Genomic DNA, 20490 nt, shown 5'->3' with positions numbered 1-20490 from the left:
TAGGATGTGTCCTGATGCAACATGGGAATGTAATTGCATATGCCTCGAGATAATTAAAACCTCATGAACAAAAATATCCTACACATGATTTGGCATTAGCAGCGATCGTATTTGCATTGAAACTTTGGAGACACTATCTTTACGATGAAAAATGCAAAATCTACACTTATCATAAAAGCTTGAAGTACATCTTTACGCCGAAAGAACTTAACATGAAGCAACGACGATGGTTAGAATTAATTAAAGATTATGATGTTACGATTAGCTATCATCCAGGGAAAATGAATGTTGTGGCAGATGCACTGAGCCGAAAAGAAAGATTGAATTTGTTAACTTCATCTGAAGAATTAGCCAAGGAATTTGACAAGTTGGAAATTGAGATTCGTGTTCCCAATGTCTCTACTGAAGCTATTTACGCAATGACTTTCCATCCGAAATTGTTAGAAAAGATTCGACGATGTCAAGAAGAAGTGATAGGTCAAGATGACAACTTAACGGGAGACGAAATCACCACCCAGAAGGATAACGAAGGAATTCTACGCTTTGCATCAAGAGTCTGGATCCCTAATGTGGATGAGCTAAAGGAAGAGATATTACGAGATGCGCACAGTTCGAAATATTCCATACATCCGGGAAGTACAAAAATGTACCACGATCTGAAAGAAAAATTTTGGTGGCCAAATATGAAGAAGGAGATAGAAGAATGGGTAAGTAAATGCTATACATGCCAATGAGTTAAAGCGGAATCAATATCCAAGTGGATTACTGCAACTATTGGATATTCCAGAATAGAAGTGGGAACATCTAGCAATGGATTTTGTGGTAGGACTTCTAAGAACCGAAGCAAATTATGACGCGATATGGGTAATCATTGACAGACTAGCGAAGTCAGCACATTTTCTACCGATTAATGAAAGATTTTCACTCGACAAGCTAGTGCACTTATATCTCAAGGAAATTGTGATGCGATATGGAGTTCCAATATCTATCGTGTCTGATCGAGATCCCCGGTTTAATTCAAGATTTTGGAGACAATTTCAAGAATGTCTTGGTACCAATATGAGTACCGCTTATCATCCGCAAACTGATAGGCAAAGTGAAAGAACTATCCAAACAATCAAAGACATGTTACGAGTTTGTGCGATTGATTTTGAAGGCAGTTGGGATGAGCATTTACCTTTAGTCGAATTTTCTTACAACAACAGCTATCACGCAAGCTTTGGAATGCCGCCTTACGAAGCTTTATATGAGAGAAAATGCAGATCACCGGTGTATTGGGATGAAGTTGGAGAACGCAAGATTTCGGGTCCAGAATTAATTCAACATACTAAAGAAAAGATAGAACTTATCTGAAAGCGGCTGGATGCAGCACAGAATCGACAACATAAATATGCAGATCAAGCTAGAAAATATATGGACTACCAAGAGGGAGAGCATATGCTACTCAAAATATCGCCGTGGAAAGGATTGACCAGATTTGGAAACAAGGGTAAATTGAAGCCACGATATGTTGGTCCATTTGAAATCTTGAAGAAAGTCGGAAAATCGCTTATGAGTTAGCCTTACCGCCTCACATGCATCATATCCATAACATCTTTTTGAGAAGATGTATGGGGGTTAGCAGTTGTCTCGGTTTAAATACTACTCATCTATGTAGGAGACAGAGCTACTGGGTTGACTACAGAACCTTCCTTATGTGGTGCACTTAAGGCACTATCTCCCTCACGCTCATTCATACTACATTTAGTGGTAAGAGAGTGTTGGTTGGTTCTGTTTTTGTGTTTGTCTTTACAGTCTGGGATAGACGTTGTGGGTTTTCAACCTCATGACTGTCAATGAAAGAAAGTCATTGGAGATTGAACCTGTAACACATAATATATGGCACTATAGAGATAATGATGTACAATAGTGATTTCAAAAGATTTTACATGAAATAAGAAATCACTACTGTAGAAAGAAGTTTGATTTTGTATTTCAATATGAATAAGTTTTTTTTTTATAAAACATTGATCACTTAGGGTAAAGTCTAAGTAATTCTCATTCATATCAAAAGCTCACAAATATATGCAACATAACAGTTGGTATATAAAGTACCTGACAAGTATCGGTCAATGATATTTTGTTAACATTATTTCTTCTTGTTTTTCTTTTCTGCTTTTCTGTTTTTTTCTTGACTTATGTGTTCTGTATCTAATTGTTGAATGGCTGCTTCTGTCTTTTTAATCAATCAACAGAATGAAATGAACTGGAATGACAATCCCATAACTGGTAGGACTTTCGGTGAGACTATCCTTTGAACTAGCAAGACAATCTCAACAGCTAGCAAGACTTTCGGTATGACAATCAAATGAACTAGCAAGACTATCAGAATGAACTAGCAAGACAATCCTCCTCCCAGTGTAACTTTCGGTGAGACTATTAAAAATGGCCTGGCATGACAATCGGTATGACAATCCTGATTGTCATGCTAGTTCATTTTCAATTGTCTTGCTGATTTAATGCAGATTTTAATCCAATTAAAATTCTGAAAAACCTTAATATTAATTCAGAATGAATTAATCAATTAATTCAATTAATCAATAAATTAATCTTTGCAGATATAATTTATTTTCTTAATTAAATTATATGACTTAATTAATTAATAGAGAATTAATACTAATCTTGAGCAGCAACCATTCTTCTGAAAATCTTCTGAAAATCACTGTCAATTATGAATCAATTCCACCACTTCAATGTTGACACTCGATGTACTGTCTGGTTCATGAGTGACTAACTTCCGTGACGTTTCTTCAAGCCTTGACCTTGATACTCTTGATTTTCTTCAGACTAAATCATTGTAATTAATGATACTCTAACGAGATCTCTGTCACTTGATTAAACCCGCGATCTTGATTTATATCACTGAGGCTTGATCAATTTCTTGAACTTCTTCTAGTGAATTAACTCCTCAAGTCTGTAGATGAACCTTGTTTCTGAATCCTCTGACAGATGTTACTTTGCGAGATCTCTCTGACGGTAGATCCACTATTTACTTATTACATTCTTATTTGAGTTAAGTTGAATCCTCGAATATACAAATAGGCTATGACATATGACTTACAATAACGTGTTTCACGTGTCAATGATTAAGCGATAATCCTAATTCTAGACATGTAATAGAATATGAACCGATAGATATCCAACCTGATTTATCTTTTGTAGAGCAGCTGATAAGAATTCTAGATCGGCAAGAGAGAGTATTGAGGAATAAATATGTATCTTTAGTGCGAGTTTTGTGGAGAAATCCTATGATTGAAGAATCAACCTCGGAACTTGAGAGTGAAATGTTATAAAAGTATCCCCATTTATTTTCTTAGCGAGATTCTGAGGACAGAATCCTGTTAAGGGGGGAAGGGTGTAACCTCTAGAAAAATTACGCTTGTATTATATCAAATTTATAATAAATTATGTGTGTTAATTTGTCTTTTATGTGTAATTAGTAGTAAATCCCTAACTACTACATGTTACGTGCCTTCAGTATTATCTGGGTATTTTCAGGGTATTTTTCAGATAATTTATTTTGTATTTATAGCTTTCCTATCAAAAGTTATAAGACGCGAATCATGATCTTACAACTGATATTTCAAATAAAATAATGGGCTTTATTTTTCATCAAACGGCTTGTACCATCGCGTTATTCCGAACATCTAGGTATTTTATAAATTTTCTTGTTTCACAAAAAATGACTTTCTCCGGGCCCCATTGGGTGTTAAAAACCCCACAAAAATCACATTTTTATTTTTATAAAATTAGAGGACTTTCATTTATACCATTGCTTTGTATTTTTGCATTATTCACAAATTTTGGGAAATTTTGGCATATATATTGTATATATAAAATATTTATAAATTAAATTTTAATACTAAAAAATTTATAAAACTAGGGGCCAATTAATTTTAAAAAATGTAGAATTAGGGCCTTAATTTTAATTAGGAGTATTAATTTTACTACTATAAATAGCCTAATTATTATTAATTAATTAAAATTCAGAAAAATGCACAAAATTTTCTGCAGCCGGGTTCGGTAGAACAAATTCGGGTCGAGGATTCAATCGTTGATTTTGATCGGATTTCAGTACCAAATCAAGCAGTTTGAGTATCCAAATCGAATAAGCCAAGCCAGCAAGGCAGATTGAGCCGGTGATAGACGAAGGTGACATATTTGAAGTAAATCGCGTGGAAGGCAAGTTTTTCCCCTATTCTAATTTCAGAATAATGACGTTTCTTCAGATTCTTATCACGCTTGCACTCTTTTGATTCTTATTCACAGACACTAATACACAATTGTTATTCTTTTGTTCATATTTCATTTCGATTCTTGATTTCTCCTTTTCCTTTGAATCCTCTATTCATATTCCAATTGTTACACATATACATTGGTATATTCTGGTGATTAGAATATATCAAGGCATACTGATTGTCTCGGTTGCTACTCCATGGACTGGATAATGACGTTTGGGATTAATTTTTACTTGATCCTAAGGACCGGGACATAACCGGATCCTGAAGATAGGACGTAGAGCCTGGGTGCCCGCCTAGATCTATATAGTGAGATATAGATCTGCACTGTATCCTGGCTGATCAGCAGGGTATAGATGCGAACTTGTGTCCAGTTTAGTTCATTTGGTATTCGCCAGCAATGGCCTTCTTTCTATTCTCGCGGGGTTATATCTTTGCAGATGTACCTAAATTACCAATTCATTTAAATTGCTTTAACACTGCTTATATTTTGTGGACTTGTTGAGCAATTGTTGGCTCCCCCCTTTTTGTGTTATTCACCTTATTGTTTTCAGTTAAGAAGGAATATGAAACCTATCAGGACTCGAATAGTAAAGAAGTGGGTCAAGCCGCGGGATCCGCTCATACCCAAGGTGTTGATCCCAATCCAGGAAGAAAGCTTTGAGTTGCCCGAACAGGTGGAGTGTAGATAGTTAGTGTGTGTGTTTGAATAAAGATGAACTTAGTTTAAATTTGGTTAGACAATGGTTCGTAATAAAGAGAGTTTGTAAGATTTTATATTTGGTTTGTAATAAAGTAGTTAGTGGTTCTTGTTTTCATACTTCAACTAAAAAGATCCTGGTTAGTGTAAAAGGGGTTTAGATATATTTCTTTATTATTATTATTCAGGTTGTACAGGTTTGGAGATTGGCTAGTAACCCCCAGACTTATACCCCGGGTCTGGTGGGCGTTACAGGTTTGGCATCAGAGCTGTAGGTTTGGTCCCTAAAAACAAGAATATTAGGAATAAGATAAGATAGGGAGATCACATAGGATAGGAATAATCAAATAGGAAGAGTAATGTTAGGATTTAGATAAGATTAGAATAAGAAAGTATAAGTTCTATGAATTGTTTAGTGACCTTTCTTCTTTCCTTGGTATATTATCAGATGGCGTCATCAGGTTATTCAGGTTCATATGAGATGGCGTCGGGACTATGTTGGTCATCCGTCGGATTTCTTGTTGATTATCTGTCAGGAGCCTTTGTAGATCATCCGTCGGGAGCCTTTCTGCCACTTGACTCTATTACACTTATACAGAATTACAAGACATCTTATATTTACAATTAGCCACCCTATTCTGCATATCAATCTTGTAGTTAACATGACTTAAAGAATCCTACAACATCTACTCAACTAATACATTATTGTTTGCAGACATGTGCTACAAGACTTATTATTACATAAGCTACACTCTCGATGGATGTTCAGTGGTCATCCATTGGGACTATAAAGTTCATCCGTCGGGACTATTGTAGAACATCCGTCGAGAGCTACAAAAACACCAAGTAAAATTTACTAAGGTGTTTTGTTCAACTTATCAACAAGTTCAAAACATATTCCTAACAATCTCCCCCAATTTATGTCTACTGGAATTGTAGCCATAAATTAAGATAAACTTGATAATAATAAAACACACTAAATGTACAGATTGAATATGGTAGATAAAACTAGTAAGTGATACAGTTTATTTGAAAATTGAACAATGTAAAGTGTACAAAGAGTTCTCACAATCATTTTCAAGGTGCTCCTCTAGTCTGAGCGGATGTAATCTATCTCCTTGATTATCTTGATTTCTTCCCAAGCTTCCTGTTGTTTTCTTCTATTTGATTTTGGAGTTGTCTGTGAAATTCAAGTTCTTCAGCATTTGATAGATCCAACTTTTCTTGCATTTCCAATAGAGTCTCATTGCTTGAGATGCTCAATGGGTCATCCAGTCTGAAGAATCTCATAACACCTTTTTCATCCATGAATTCCATCAGCCAGTAAGGCCTCAAGTGCACTCTGTTTCCTATGAAGGGAATTGATAGAGTCATTGGGAGTGCATCTGAGGCTTTTCTGCTCCTTAGTTCTTCTATCTTATTTAGAATCATTCTCTTGGCAGTCACATTAAATCCAATTTTTTTTTTGAAAGATGAGAAGATCTTTATCAAAATAGAACAGCTCTCTTGAAGAATCCTGTGAAGGGGCCATATGATCTATTTCCCACCCTTGTATTTGAACACCGTTGTTTCAGGGAGATTTCTGTAAGCATCAATTGCTCTTACTTCTTCTAGCTCATCCATGTAGAGATTTATTTTTGAAAATTCCTTGATGTCACTGATATATAGAAGATCTCCCTTGTTGAAAATTGGTTGAGTTTTGGTTAAGGTTTTGGTTTTGAGTCTCATAGGCTTGACCTTCTTGATTGTTCTTGTCTTTCTCTTCTTTAACTTGTTGAAGATTGGTAAATTGAGCTCAGGAAGAGGCAAGCTATCCTAGTCTATTGTCTCATCTTTGGGAACTATTGGCTCACCATGATAATTCCTTGTAGGATCCACCTTAAATTCCTCCTGCACCACTAAGGGCTTGGATGTTTGAGTGGTAGATGTAGACTGGTTGGGAATGTAATCTTCCATCTCATCATCACTAAAGTCCAATCTTCTTTTGATCCTGACTTTGTATCTTGGCTTCTTAGTCTGTAGAGGTTTCTTGTGTATTTTATGATCCTGAGCTTCAGCTATCACAGGTTGCTTCTCAGAAATCTCAGTTGCAGTTTTCACAGCTTGAAGCTTGGCTACTATAACAGCTTGCTTTTTTTTTCTGTTTAAGCTTCTTAGCATTTATTATGTTTGAGCTTCTTAGCATCTAAAGCATCTTGCTTCTTTTCTTGTTTAATTCTCTCCTTTTCTTCCTTCTTAGCTTCTGCAAACTGAGGGTGTCCATCCACCACACAGATTTCTTTCCCATTTCTGTAGATCTTAGCAATTCTTCTCTTTAGTACAGAGTCAGTTGGATCCTTGAAAAATGCAATGGACCTTGCCAACAGTTTCTTTTCATCTGGCCTTGGAGTCTCAAACATAAGATCCAAGGGGTTCTTGTCAGATGACTTTGGATAATTTCTTTTGGGCTTCAAAACTAAGTTGGCTTTTGGAGACTTTATACATGAAGGTTGGCCCTTTTCCATATATTACCCAGACTCATTTCATTTACTGAGAGTTTCTTGACTTGAGAGAAGTGATGAAAGATCTTGTCTGGTTTCTCTATTTGACCAAATTTCTGCTCAATCTTCTTATCAAATTCCTCCCACTTTTTATTCAGTTCAGCTTCCTTGAGATTGATCAAATCTATACTGTCCATCACTGGTGGTTTAGTGAAGGTGATTTCTGGAACAATTACCTTGCTGACATTTATCTTCAGCACTTTCTCCCACTCATTTGCAGCACATTGACTAATAGAGGTAATTGAGCCTTTCTCCCCCTTTTTATTAGCATCAAGTTGAGAAGTTTTAGGTTTGGTATGTGCAGCCACCAGTTATTGAAGAAGCATAGTTAGATGAGCTTAATTGAGTCTAATTTTAGTGAGCTCACTCTCTAGGTTAATCAAACTTCTGCTAACATCATCAATTTTGGAGTTTGTTTCAGACTCCTTCCTGAGTCTTTGATGTAGATCTCTCATTATAGCTTCAGGAAGCTTAGACTCCAGTCTGTCAGATGCATCACTCTTGATATCAGCTATGGAGGCTTTGAGTGCATCTACCTTCTGAGTCTATTTGAGATTTTATATTTGATATAATTGAAGGAAGTTGAGATGAGCTTGTAGCAGACTTTTGATGTTGGCATATGTGGAGGCTTGAAGAGCTGTATTGGTCTGTTTGATGAGAGAGATCAGGATAGGCTTGAAATGATGTTCACTGCATTCTTTGCTAAACATCCATGATGGAGTGTTTGCATTCCTGCTTGAACCAGCTTCTCACCCTAAATCCATGGGTTCCTGCTCTTCATCATCTCCACCACTGTCTCCAAATTCACCACTAAGAGAATCAGAATCTACACCAGTTGTAGTAGGCAAGGCATTGAATGCATCCTTGGCCCTTTGCATAGAAGCAGTTGCGTGCACCAGATTTAAAGTTCTCTCAGCTGCCTCATTGCCCTGTTCAGCTAGAATTTGATAAGCTGAAACAGGATGAGTAAATGCCTTAGCATCAAAAGAAACAGAATCTAAGACAACTTGATAATCTTGCTGAAATAGTTGTTTCTTGTCAGCTTCATTGACATCCATTAACTCACTAACAATAGGCTCTTCCCAAACTTCAGTACCTGCATTTCTCTCATGTTCTCTATATTCTTGCATTAAGGGCTCCCCTTGGCTCACCAACCTCGCACCCTCACCTACACCTACTGAGGTGGAACTGCCCTCACTCACTTTTACCAGGCTGGAAGAAATAGCCTGCATATTTTCTCTTTTTTCCTCTCCTTTTGCCTGAGAGCAACTCAGCCTCTCACTTTGTTCACTCATTTCCCTCAATTCTAGGAGTGATTGTACAACGACTAGCTCAATTACACTTGTAATAATTATTGAAAATTCAGCTTGTGTAGTGAGTACCGACGGATGAGGAACATCCATCGGGGTAGTAGTTAGGATAGCCGACGGATGAATGCTGTTAGGCACCTCCGTCGGGATACAATCAATAGCCGATGGATGAACAATATCTATCGAAATAGAGGGAATGATAGAGTTTGGAGTAGAAACTATTATGGACTTTGTGCAGATTGATGATAATTTAGGCACAGAAGTCTCAATAGTTCCTGAAAGAATTGACAAGTGAGCCAACAGATCATCAAGAAGATGATGCTCACTTGCACTGAATTTTGGCTTCTCCAACAGAGTTAAAGAAAGAGAATCAGGAATTGATGTGTGAATCATATCCACATCCAGAGAATTGGTGCGAGAGTTTTATGTATCTAGTGTGTGTGAGATGTTTATAGTTAGAGATTTTATCTGTGACTCCACATTTATTGGAGCCATATCAAACTGAGTTTGAGAAGGTGCAGTGACTGAGTCTTTAGCTGCAGTTTACACTGTGTGTGATCCCTGTGCATCCCCAAGTTTCTAGACTTCTTCTTTCTTTATAAGTCTGGGGTGAGTCTGTGTCCCTAACCCTTTTGGCCTGTGCTCCTGGTTGGGAGCTTGTTTCAATAGTAGCATCCTTTTGGGAGGATGAAACTAGAGATGTGCTAATTTTCTTATTAAGCACCACATTTTGTTTGGAAACTGTGGTGTGGCTAGGTTTGGGTACACTCACCTCACCCTCCTTATTCTTAGGGCTTCTTTGATGTTCACCCTGTCCCTCACCAATCTCACCCCCTTCACACTCCCCTCTTTGTTTTTGGTAGATTTTGAAACTGGCATCTTTTGAGAGACACCAGAATGTGGTTTCTTTGATTTGGATTTTGAAGTTTTGGATTTTGTGGCTTGGGTAGGCATTTGTTGGGTCATTGATACAGATGCCATAGCCGTAGTCAATGTCAAAGAAACTTGAGAGGTAGAAGAAGTAGGGGTAGAAGTATTTATTTCACTTACCAGAGGGCCCTCCATGATAGGCAAATAAACAAGGGGCACCTCCTTATGGTGATTGGTTCTATTTAAATCTGCAATTATTCTTCTTTCTTGAACCCAACAATCCAGTTTGTTGGTTGGGTTCTCAATCACAAGATCCTCACAAATATGGTTAGCAATAATCATAGAGAATCTAGCATAATAAATATTTCTAAATCTCTTTTTAATCTCCCCTAACTTGTAGCCTAACTCAAACATGATAGCATCACTAAAGTTATAGTAATTGTCATTAAGTAGCATGTAGAGCATGTTAAGCATAGTAGTATTGATAAAATCAAAGTTGCATATTTTACCAGAAAAAACCTTGGTAACTACATCATACAGAAAGTTCCACTCTTTTCTAAGACCTAGTCTCCTAATTTCACTTAATTTAGTGGTAGGAAGTGCACAGCCAATAGAATTAAGCAAGTTAACTAAATCAGCATATGTGTCTGGTTTAGTAGTGTTTTCAGGAATTTTAAAGCATGCTTCGACAATATCACTGTTAATACAAAATTCCTTACCTTTAATGGAGAGAGTTATAATTTTCTCAATTGACCGATACACAGCAGTGGTCCACATCTCCTCCACAACTTCACGGTAGATTGTGGGTGATTTCAGCATGGCATAGTTAAGCTTACATCCCTTCACAAAATCCATCATTTTATGATAATCTTTAGGGGATGGAATCTTTTTGTTCACAAGACCCACGAAGTTGTTCTTCTCATAAATGAATCCTGACTGAGACCTGATCTTGACTACTGGTGCCATTGTTAAGCAAGGAAAGTTGCAGAAAGAAATAGGGTTTTGCTTTGAGGAAGAAGAGAGCAGTTAATTACAATAGAGAAAGATAAAAGCTAAAAAAAACATGAAGTTAGGCTTTTATATATTCTCAGATAAAGTGGGATAAAAAATTAAAGGTAAAAATAAAGACCCAATAAAATTTTTCCAAAATAGCCGTTTAAAAGTAAAATAAACTGTCAAAATTCTATCAATTATCCGTCATGATATACTTACAGACTGTAAGTAAATTCGATGGATAATGTTCAGAATTTTAACGGCTAAGATGTAGAGAATTCGACGGATGAGAATAAAGCAATTATCCGTCGGGTTTAAAATAATCCATAAAAGTAATTGATTTTTTACCAAGCTATTCTATTTCAACGGATGATCAAACTTGATGGATAATGAACATCCAATCGAGATGTAGATTTTGAATTAGCCAAATTTTCATCCAAAAAAGAAGAATCAATTAAGTTTCTGGCTGCATTTCAACTTGTAAAATTATCAAAAATGATTTAAGAATAATTAAGCATACCTAACTCACTCACCAACCTAGTGAAGGTGGATTCATCAAGTGGCTTGGTAAAGATATCTGCAAGTTGCGTTTCACTTGGAATAAAATGAAGTTCCATAGTACCATTCATTACATGTTCCTTAATGAAGTGGTACTTGATATCTATGTGCTTTGTTCTTAAATGCTGTACTGGATTTTCAGTAATGGTAATAGCACTTGTGTTATCACAGAAAATAGGAATCTTATTCACCTGTAGTTCATAGTCTAACAGTTGATTTTCCATCCATAAAATATGTGCACAGTAACTGCCAGCAGCAATATATTCAGCTTCAGCTGTAAAAGTAGAAACTTAATTTTGCTTTTTACTGAACCAGGATACCAGCTTGTTTCCTAAAAATTGACAGGTTCCTGTTGTACTTTTTCTATCAATTTTATAACCTGCATAATCTGCATCTGAATAACCAGTTAAATCAAAACCAGAATCTCTAGAGTACCAAATCCCAAGTTTTGGTGTTCCCTTGAGATATCTGAAAATTCTCTTAATAGCTATTAAATGAGATTCTCTAGGATCAGCCTGAAATCTAGCACAGAGACAAGTAACAAACATTATATCTGGCCTACTAGCTGTTAAGTACAAAAGTGAGCCAACCATGCCTCTATAGCTTGAAATATCCACAGACTTTTCAGTAGTGTTTAATTCAAGTTTAGTTGCAGTGGCCATGGGAGTTTTTGCATATGTGCAATCCATTAGATCAAACTTCTTTAAAAGATCATAAATATATTTGGTTTGACTAATGAATATTCCATCACTAACTTGCTTAACTTGTAAACCAAGAAAATAAGTTAGTTCTCCCATCATGCTCATTTCATACTTACTTTGCATCAATTTGACAAACTTTTTGCAAAGTTTTTCATCTATAGAGCCAAATATAATATCATCTACATAAATTTGAACAATTATGCTAGAGCCATTAACATTTCTAAAGAATAAATTTTTGTCAACAATACCTCTTGTGAAGTGATTTTCTAAGAGAAACTTTGACAAAGTATCATACCAGGCTCTAGGTGCTTGCTTCAATCCATAAAGTACTTTCAAAAAATAGTAGACATATTCTAGAAAATTTGGATCACCAAAACCAGGAGGCTGACTGACATAGACTCCCTCCTCTAATTCTCCATTCAGAAAGGCACTTTTGACATCCGTTTGATAGACTCCGAAATTGGCATGGGCTACATAGGCTAAGAAAATTTTGATGGCTTCAAGTCTTGCAACAGGAGCAAAAGTTTCATCAAAATATATTCCTTCTTATTGACAGTAGCCCTTAGCAACCAATCTAGCTTTGTTTCTGACAACTATGCCATTTTCATCCATCTTGTTTCTGAATACCCACTTGGTGTCAATAGGATTCTTTCCTTTAGGCTTGGGTACCAGCTTCCACACTTTATTCCTCTCAAATTGGTTTAGCTCCTTTTGCATAGCTAAAACCCAATCAGGATCCAACTGAGCTTCTTCTACCTTTTTAGGCTCTTCCTGAGTTAGAAAGCTGCTATATAGACATTCCTCTTGAGTTGATTTCCTTGTTTGCACTCTTGAGGACACATCACCAATGATCAGTTCAAATGGGTGATCTCTAGTCCATTTTCTCTGTTGAGGTAGATTAGCTCTAGATGAAGAGGCCTCATTGTTGTCTTGATGTGTGACTGAGTTTTGATTAGAAGAAACTCCCCCTGAGTTTGTGGATCTTTAATTTGAAGTAGGATTTCTTTCTGTAAGTTATCTATTTTGGCTCTCAGCTTCTCTGATTGTTCCGACGGATGATGCACTTTATATGCCGATAGATGAAGCTGATTGTCTTCCGACGGATGATGCATTTTGTACCTTGACTGATGCTAAATTTTGTGCATCATTGGAGATAGACTTTTCTGCATTATCCTTAGCCACTATTTCTTGATCACTATCATCATCACTATCATCACAAATTATCTCAACACTGTCAAATTTGAGGCCATCATGGAAATCTTCATCTTTTATTCCTTCAATCTTCTTATCATCAAACACGACATGTACAGATTCCATAACAATGTTTGTTATAATATTCTCTATATGCTTTTCCAATAGCATATCCAACAAAAATTCTTTCATCTGCTTTAGCATCAAACTTTTCATGCTGTTCAGTTTGATTCCTTAGAATGTAGCATTTGCATACAAAGACATGAAGAAAATTTAGGGTTGGCTTCCTATTCTTGAATAATTAGTAGGATGTCATGCATTTTGCTTGATTGACCAAAGAAATATTCTGAGTGTAGCATGCAGTATTCATAGCTTCAGCCCAAAAATATGTTGGTAACTTTGATTCTTTTAGCATTGTCCTTGTAGCTTTAATAAGAAATCTGTTTTTCCTTTCCACCACTCCATTTTTTTGTGGAGTTCTAGCTGTAGAAAACTCATGCATGATCCCATTCTCTTCAAAAAATAATCTCATAACAGAGTTCTTGATGATGATGATTTCACTAGCTTCATATTTGGATTTAAGAAAATATGTCCAAGAGAACTTTGAGAAATCATCTACAATTACTAGGAAATATCTTTTCCTTGAGATGGACAACACATTGACTGGTCCAAATAAATCAATGTGCAATAGTTGAAAAGTTTCTTCAATTGTTGAACAAGCTTCCTTTTGAATGATGCTTTAATCTGCTTTCCTTTCTGGCAGGCATCACACAAATTATCCTTTTAAAACTCCACTTGAGGAATACCTCTAACCAATTCTTTCTTGACTAGCTCATTCATGGTCTTGAAGTTTAGATGGGACAGTTTCTTGTGTCATAGCCAACTTTCATCCTAACCTGCTTTACTGAGAAGACAAGTTACAGATTCTGCATTTGTTGAGTTGAAGTCTGCTAGATACACATTGCCTTTTCTCACTCCAGTGAGAACCACTTTGTTGCTTTTCTTGTCAGTCACAACACAGGCTTCTGCATTAAAAGTAACTGAGTTGCCCCTATCACAAAGCTGGCTGATACTCAACAGATTGTGCTTGAGACCATCCACTAGGGCAACTTCCTTAATGATGACATTATCCTTTGAAATCAAGCCATATCCCACAGTAAAACCCTTGCCGTCATCTCCAAAAGTAATACTTGGGCCAGCTCTTTCTCTAAAACCAGTGAGCAGGGTAGAATCTCTAGTCATGTGCCTTGAGCACCCACTATCTAAATACCAAAGATTCTTTATATTTCCCTACACACAACAAAATCAAATCAAGTTGATTTTGGTACCCAAGTTTCCTTGGGTCCTATTTTGTTAGCCTTTTTCTTAGGTTTCTTGGGTTTGTCTTCATTTGACTTAGGTACTTGAAGTTCATCCTTAGTCAATTGAGTGGAACCCTTAAAACCATTCATCATTGCAGAATTATCATGCACAGCTTGATTAACATGGAAAGGCATATTTTGTGCAAACATGTTATTCCAATACAGCATGCTAAATGGCATGTGTGGCATACTAAATGCAGCATAATATGGATTTTTTGCAAATGGCATGTTAGCATACTGTGCATTCAAATTATGTGTAGGCATAACATTTACAGGCATTGTAGGCATACTGGGAAATGAAGGAGGTGCAGACATGGAAGTAGGCATAGCAAGTTTACAGTTAACAGACAAATGATTAACACTACGACAATTAACACATATTTTTCTTGGTGCATATTTATCAGGTGTGTAGTTGTTATGTTTGTTAATACCTACTTTCCCATTTCTATTGTTTTTCTTTTTTGACTCTACTTTCACTTCAATTTTCTCTAACCTGTCATTCAATTGCTTGATAGACAGATGACCTACATTGACTCTTTTGTTCTCTTTAACTTGACTGGTTTCTCTTGGAACAAAGTTCTTAGAAACTAATCTATATTTTTCATTTAACTTGGCTAACTTAGCTTTGCTAACTGGTTTACTTGCACTCAATGGATGTGACTCATTGTCTTTCGACGGATAATATTTTTTATTATTCGATGGATAATTTTCATCATCCGTCGAATCCACATCCGTTGAAAGTCCTTTAACCAGATTGGAATCAAGCTTCTCCTTTTTCTTTTTCTAGGCTGTATCACAGAATGATTCTATACCTTGAACTTTAGTAATTTGAGCATGGACATCTCTAGATAATTTCCATGCCTTAATAACTTCTTGTTCTCATTCAAGTTACTTTCTTAAAAATCTCCTCTTTTTTTAAGGATTCAGTTAGTTCATCCTTAGAAATCTTGCATTCTATTTTCAATTTTTCAAACTCAACAAATTGAGTCTCTAGCACATTGTTTCTTTCACTTAAAATACATTGTTCTCTTTAATTTTATTATTTTCATTAGTGAGAGACTTGAGTGTAACACGCAGGTGATATAATTCAGTAGACATGTCATTTATGGGATCATTACACTCGGCTTTAGATAAATGAGCTAGGTTGGTAGTGATTACCTGATTGCTTGATGAACTTGTCTCTGTTTCATCTGATTTGGCCATAAGTGCTAGATTGACATAGCTTGTATTTTCATCATCTTATAATCTATCTGCAGCCCAGTCATTTTCTTGTGTAATGAAAGCCCTTTCCTTTTGCTTGAGCAACTCAAAGTATTTCTGCTTATAATCAACAGGCTCAAACTTTTTTTACCAGAATCAGGCTTTCTGCACTCACTAGCAAAATTACCTACCAAGCCACACTCGAAACACTTGAATGACTTATCAACCATGTTTCTATTTGACTTAGCTGCTCCAAAATTTTTCTTGAATTTGAGCTTGGCAAATCTTCTGGATAGAAAAGCAAGATGCTCATCTATGTCATTCATGTTATCTTGACTAAGATGGTCTTCATGTTCAGCTACTAGCCCTTTTCCCTTGCCTTCACAAACTCTAGGGTTTGGTACAGACTCAACAGCTTCAACCTTTATCTCCTTCTCCTTTTCTTGCTCAGCAACTAATGCAATGGACCCTCCCTTCTTTATTCCTTTCTCCATCTTCTCATCTTGCTCTATTTCAAGCTCGTAGGTTTTTAGAATACCATACAGTCTTTCCAAGGTAAACTCCTTGTAATCTTGAGAGTTTCTCAATGAGACTATCATAGGCTTCCATTCCTTTGGCAGAGATCTAAGGAATTTGAGGTTTGAGTCTTTTATTTGATAGACTCTTCCATGCAGTTTTAGAGCATTCAATAGTTTTTGGAATCTACTGAAAATATCAGTGAGTGACTCACCTTCTTCACTATGGAAATGCTCATATTGCTGAATCTAGAGTTGTATTTTGTTCTCCCTTACTTGCTCAGTTCCATCACATATAACTTCAATTATATCCCAGACATCCTTAGCAGTTATACAGTTTATGTTGTTGTCAAACATGTCACTGTCAACACCATTAAACAGAATGTTCATGGCCTTTTTATCCTTTTAAACTTGTTCTTTATCTGGATCCGACCATTCTGCTTGTGGCTTTGGGACCGATGCTTCATTTCCTGCAGCAGCTCTCATAGGGACATGTGGACCTTTCTCAATGCAGTCCACATATGCTTCATCTTGAGATAGGAGATGCAGGTGCATCTTCACCTTCCAATGGTGATAGTTGTCTTTGTCCAGAAATAGAATCTTTACTCCAACATCTTTTCTATTCATCTTCTTGATTGTGGTGATCTTTACACTCTTTGTACTTCAAGAGCTTGCTCTGATACCAATTGTTATTCCCAAAAAATGTAACAAGAATTACAGAAGGGGGGTTGAATGTAATTCTGGCTTCTTTTCTGATTTTAAAATTGTTCTTACTTAATAATATAACTGTGCAGATTTTTCTATGTTGCGGAATGATAAAGATATGAAATTCAAACACAAAGAAATAAAACACAAGGCTTTAAAACATTCTGGTGGATTTGAACTTATCCACCAGATATATATATATATATATATATTAAGATGAGAACTCTGTGAAGCTTGAATAGCACACAGCTGCTTACAAGTGAACTTGCAGAATTACAAAGAGATGCTTAACAGATACAACCTTTTCTATCTCTCTGAAATTAATGCTTACTCTCTTAGTTGTTTGTTCAACTAGCTATACTTGGTTTATATACTACCAAGTTACATGATAAAAAGACAAACAAGTGAAACAAATATTGTTTCTAGTCTAATTTCATGCTGCTTCATTACACTATCCAGCATCTTTGAATATCTTCATAATTGCATGGAAATAGTAATGCTTTTTTGTTCTCTAAATCCTGCAATTAGGCTGCCACATTCCATTTGCAAACACCCGACTCATGCGACTGTGTTGTCACTATCAACTGCCCTTTTTGAATATTATCATCTGTCGGGACTATGTTGGTCATCCGTCGGATTCCTTGTTGATTCTCTGTCGGGAGCCTTTGTAGATCATCCGTCAGGAGCCTTTCTGCCACTTGACTCTATTTCACCTATACAGAATTACAAGACATCTTATATTTACAATTAGCCATCCTATTCTGCATTTCAATCTAGTAGTCAACATGACTTAAAGAATCCTATAGCATCTACTCAACTAATACATTGTTGTTTGCAAACATGTGCTATAAGACTTATTATTACATAAACTACACTCTCGATGAATGTTCAGTGGTCATCCATCGGGACTATAAAGTTCATCCGTCGGGACTATTGTAGAACATCCGTCGAGAGCTATAAAAATACTAAGTTAAATCTACTAAGGTGTTTGTTAAACTTATCATCAAGTTCACAACTTAATCCTAACATAACCATTTAATAAAAAAGATTTGGTATACATGAAACGAAAGCAAGTATACAAGGGTAGGTGTTCATTGAATGAAGGTATCTGGTGCTTTTGAAGTGGTATCATAGGGTATATGTTCATAGGATATGATAAAGTGTTTGGCTTTTCAGAACTTGAAGGTAGAAAGAAATCATGAGTTTCGTTCTCATAAGTAAGGGTTTACCAAGTGTGGTTCACAGCATAAAACATAATACCATAGTCATAAAAGAAATATCAAATCGTTGTAACATATATAAGAAATGATTTAGGAAACTTGCCTTAGATCCGATTCCAAACTCACAGCTCAATCTCATCTTTCCAATTCCACAATCTATGCATATCGTAACTCACAGATAACCTCTGACAATACTCTATTCACTGCACAGCGTTGCATTCTTGACTTATTCCTTGTTCGCTTTGTGACACCATTTGACCTTTGGTACGTCTTCGACATTGCATGTCTCATCCGGATCCTTTACGATAATAAGAAAATACTATAATCACTAACCAATCTATCGACTTTAACTTATAATATCAAACCTCGTATCTATCCCATTCGCATATACATATCATGTATCTCGATAAACAGTTAACACGTAATCAAAACTCAACCCATATAATTCTGATTTACCAATTATTAGTTAACACATAATCATGCTTTGACTCTATCTTAAAGTCAAACCATTTTAAACACAATATTCTATAAATCAACGCTTGAACAAACCCTTATAAAAAATCTGACATTATCTCGTATATTTATTAGACTATCCCCATGTTATTCTATTTTAATCAACAATCAATAAATCAATCAAACTAAATTCCAATGTCAATCAGGACACGACGTTATGTTACTCAATTCACTTATCACGTTCTTAACACGAGAAATAAATATATACTTCACATAATCATTAATTAACACATAATCAGATCACATATAATCATATTATGCATATTAAATGGCATGTACTCACATTTTGACTCAATCATTTTATTACAAAATATTAAAAAAGATAATATAAGCTTCTAATCACTTTTCGTTTCGTATGAATCTCGTTTCGACTGAATCCGAATTCCGGATCAGAAGATATGATTAAAACAGTTTTCTGACGCTCATATCAGCACATAATTCATATAACATGTAAACACTTATTCCACGTATCACATAATTCATATAACATATGACTCATTTTATCACAACATTCGACTCAATATGTTTAAAACTGAAATCGAGTCGAAATACAACCTTTTGATAGTTACGTGACTCAAAGACGTTTACAAAATCAAGCGACCTTTTGAAATGAAAGATTTTATGTCTCGAAAGTATTTTTAATAGAAGCAGAATATTTTTATGAGTCTAAACGTGTTCGTTTCGTATTAAACGACAAAACGGTCTATTTATTACGGTTAAAATAAGAATAATTCAATTAATAATAATATTAATTGAATTTTAATTATCTTTATATAAATTTTGAAAGCTTAAAATGATTTTTAAATCATTATTTGTATTAATTATAAATAATTACATTTTATTTAATCATTTACAGATAAAATTAATTGATTAAATAAATTAATCAAATAATTAAATCAATAAATAATTAATTAAAATAATATATAAATAATTAAATCAAATTTTAAATTATTGAAAATAATAAAAAAATAGTTTTTCTGGAATTAAAATAGTCCAGTTAATTAATTAAAATTAATTAACCAAATTAATTTTGAATTAAAAATGAATTTTAGAATTTAAAATAAGAATTTTGAATTATTTTTTAAAAGAAATTACAGAAACAGATTTCTAGAATCGAATTCAGGGCAAAACAGATTAAAGCCAGGTCGAAGTTGGGTGCGGAACCGGGTCGCCAGGAACAGGAACCGGGTCGTGAAGAATGTTAGGACGAAAACACGTGTTAATATTCACGCAAGTATACGCGATCGCAAGTAATATAGAATGATTTGTAGTTCGTTCCCACAGAGACTGGTTAGGTTAATTTCAATCAATGCACTTATGCAACAATGGTATTGTTATTATTCAAGGCTAAGACAATAACAAGTTGAGATGTTTATAACTAAGATCAAACTAAGAGATTATACTAAAGAACATTAACTAAAAGATTAAGAAGGATTGATTACTATATGACACAAACATGGGATTCTAACTTTATTACTACTTCATTCAATAGCCTTTTATTCTTTAACCTTAGCATGCGGTGGTGATGACACTAATCAGATAACACGAAACTAGTAAACGCCAACTTTCGCTGCACGATTACCCTACTACCAGACATCCACAAAAGAGATAGAAGCTGAATAGACACAACTATATTCAGACCCTATATGTCTATAGAATTTGACAACATAAAGGTTTAATGCACAAGTTATATCTCATGATTACATAGGGCAAGTAAGATGGTTAAAATTACTTACAAATCATGCATATCAAATACATGAACCTATGCTAGCATGGCAAGTTCTAAACCCCTAAATTCACTTTTGGTTCATTAGAGATTAACACGCTATCTTATAA

This window comes from Apium graveolens, chromosome 11 (assembly GCF_009905375.1).
Source record: "Apium graveolens cultivar Ventura chromosome 11, ASM990537v1, whole genome shotgun sequence".
Classification (NCBI taxonomy): Eukaryota; Viridiplantae; Streptophyta; class Magnoliopsida; order Apiales; family Apiaceae; genus Apium; species Apium graveolens.
The sequence above is the reverse complement of the archived record's forward strand: the minus strand, read 5'-3'. Positions refer to the sequence as shown.